Genomic DNA, 3,264 nt, shown 5'->3' on the forward strand with positions numbered 1-3,264 from the left:
TATTCTATTATTATTATTATTATCCTATTATTATTATTATTATAGGCTACTTAAGTTTGATTCAGTATACATACCCAGGTGAAAAAGACGTACTATTAAATGTATTAAAAATGTACTTGAGTGTGTTTTTAGTAGACCTACAATACAAATATAGCCTACTTTAATACATTTTTATTATTATTATTATTATAGGCAAGTTTGATTCAGTATACATACCCAGGTGAAAAAGATGTACTATTAAATGTATTAAAAATGTACTTGAGTGTGTTTTTAGTAGACCTACAATACAAATATACTTTAATGCATTTTTAATACATTTAACAGTAACTATAGTCTTTTTCACTTGGGTAGCTTACATATATTTAGTATAGGCCTATTTTATTAAGTCATTTAAACCTTAAACAACAACACTAAATAATAATAATATTATATGAAGAAGAAGAAGCAGGAGGAGAAAAGTGTTTATTCTGTCACGAAACTGCTGCTATTCCTCTGCTGTCGTCGCGTCAGTGATCCTCGCGCTGCTCGCGCGCAACAAAGCTCAGCTGATCGTCATCAGGAAAGTAACGGCTCCTCTCATCAAAGCTTCCGCCGTTTATTCGGCTCTCCATTACAAGGTTTGTAAACTCGCCAAATAAATATAAATACAGAGTCTATTCACTATATATTTAAACACACATATCTATAAACTAAATTTATTATACATTACTACGTTTTTACAGTGTTTACCACTCGTTTATTGCACAGTATCTGGTATGAAGGTTTTAGCCGCGATGCTAACTACGTTGATCTAATGAACAAATGGAAATGATTGACTTATTGTCTTAGATTGATTTAGTCATTCAATTCAACATATTTTGTACAACTGTGTCTTCAAATTGCTGATATAGCCTAACGTTAACTAATTTAGAAAATTCTCTGATTCTTGGCGTTTGTTATGAATAACAAAAACAGGTTAGGCTATAGTTTGCTCTGTTTTTGTTTAGCCTAACGTTAACTTTACTTACAGGTGCCCTCATTCTCTCAAATACCATTTTAAAGCCATTTACTGGTCAATAAATATTATGTTGTGAATAATCAGCTTTGTTCTTTTGTTTCCCCAGAACAACCATTACATTTCTAAAATAATCTGAACATTTCAGTGGCAACATTGAATTACAGTAAGTTACCTGCACCACATGCAAGTACTTTATTACTATGAACTTTCTCTGTGTGAAATTGTATTGTTTGACTGTGTACTTGTGTTTTTTAATCAGTTACTCTCTGAAAATCTTTTCTCATGATCTCAAATCTCATTCATGTTACTCAGAAAAATAATATCACAGGTTTGATTCACAAAAAATGCTATAGACATTTTAACTCTGAATTATAACTTCAAGTTTAGTCTTTTTCGACAAAAAAATAAATAAATAGGAAAAAGCAATTAGGCTTCAGAAGACTTGCAACACAACCCATAACACATGAGTTGTGAACTCATTGATTATTTTTAGGATCTTTTCTGGGACATTTTTGGAGCTTAACCATTTTTACATAAATTGTTGCATTGAATTGAACTAGACAAGTGTGCATAAGAATGGTTTCATGAATGATTTACACATTTGTTTTCTGCTTGTGTTTCATGCAGTGAAACCGAATGGTGACTGGGGTTGCATTATGCCTGAGATCTGCTTTTGGGTTCCACAGACAGAAAGTCAAACAGGTTTGGAACGTCACAAGGCTGAGGAAATTATTTAAATTTCACAACTATCACTTTAATAACATTACTAACAGTAAATTTTGTACTTTGCAGGGATCTCGGAAAGCTGAAATACAAGTTTGATCAAGAATAAAAATCCTCCTGTAGACCTGAAAATCATTGAAGTGCCTGGACCATCCACCAGAAAAGAGGAAAAACAAACGGAAAACGAATCTGCTGTACCTTTTCACTTTTCTAACTCGTTAAGTACCTCACACCAACTTGGTCCCATAGTGACATTTTTGACCACAAACGAAATTGCTGATCGTGTGAATTCATATTGAAATGACTGAATTCACCAGTGAACATTCACAGAACAACAGATCATTTTACTGCACCTTAACTCTGTTTCGGGTCGAAGCCTCTACTTCTACTTCCTCTATCTTGTTTCATGAGAATACTCAACAACCATTTATGAACACTGTTGATTCAAGTCACACATTTAAGATTTTCAAAAGCCATAGTGTACATTACAGTCTCCAGTCTAATGGCATCCCAGACTTAAACATTTTATGATTCAAAATAGCTGAATAACTAACCATCTGAGATTTCGGTATAGAGATAAAGGTTACAGCACAATTAGTGTATATTAGCACTGTTGTTTGTTTTTGGCATCTGATAGAGCTTTTGGACTTGGAAACAGTGATGTCAGACTAACCATCGGACTGAAACACAAATGTTTTAAAGTTAAGTATGATGGACATTTTTAATTAGTTCAAATGTAATTTTTTACATTGATTTATTTCGTGGAACATATGTGTTTCCATGCATTTTGTTGAGATGTCTTTTCTTGTTTATCTATTGTATATACATGGTTGATTATTCATGTTGCTTATGTATTACACTATTTTTTTGTGTGTTCATTGATATTAATCTGTAGTTAGCTTTTTTCCCCATGTGCATGGAAGTGTATGTATAAAAATGAATATCAAATATGTAATAAACAATTCTTATTTTGTATTTGGTTCAATTTGTTTATTATAATAGAAGTCAAAGGTAACCATAGTAACAACATGAAATTAAATATTTAAAAAAAAATGAAACTTGGTTCCTGGAGGCACCCAAAGTGGTTCCACACAGTGCCTAATATAAGAGTTCCTCAGGAAACCTGTGTGGTTCCTCAGAGAACCGGCCCTTTTTAAAGGGTGCCTAGAGGATCTTCAGACGGTTCCGCCGGTGTGGCGAAGTGAAGATCCCCAAAAGGTTCCTCCAGGCACCTTTTATTTTTACAGTGTAGTTTATGACCTTGGCTGAACTTTACCATAGTATAATATTACATTAACATTAATATTATAATAATAATTTAAAAAAGGAATGCTTATCAAAACTTAAATAAAGAACACAAAACATAACTTTTTATGCATCAAAGAAATCCATAAAGGCAGTCCTGTCACACAGGAGATATAAAAATGTACTATTTGAGGCAATATTGATGAATTAATCTCTTTAACTGTGTAGATCAAGGTGGGGGTATCCACCACTATGTTTTTGTAAAAATCTCCTATGTAAAGGTAGTTCTTTTACAACTA

At 32.6% G+C, this 3,264-nt stretch overlaps 1 long non-coding RNA gene across 1 annotated transcript; it reads left to right on the forward strand.

Moving 5' to 3' along the window:
* Nucleotides 1–547: 547 nt before the first annotated feature.
* Nucleotides 548–2,694, forward strand: LOC308683268. The gene is made up of 4 exons (XR_014029243.1): nt 548–617; nt 1,104–1,160; nt 1,625–1,699; nt 1,790–2,694. It is a non-coding gene; the product is annotated as an uncharacterized lncRNA (long non-coding RNA).
* Nucleotides 2,695–3,264: the final 570 nt, after the last annotated feature.

The sequence above is a fragment of the Scardinius erythrophthalmus genome (genome assembly GCF_964197995.2).
Source record: "Scardinius erythrophthalmus genome assembly, chromosome: 2".
Classification (NCBI taxonomy): domain Eukaryota; kingdom Metazoa; phylum Chordata; class Actinopteri; order Cypriniformes; family Leuciscidae; genus Scardinius; species Scardinius erythrophthalmus.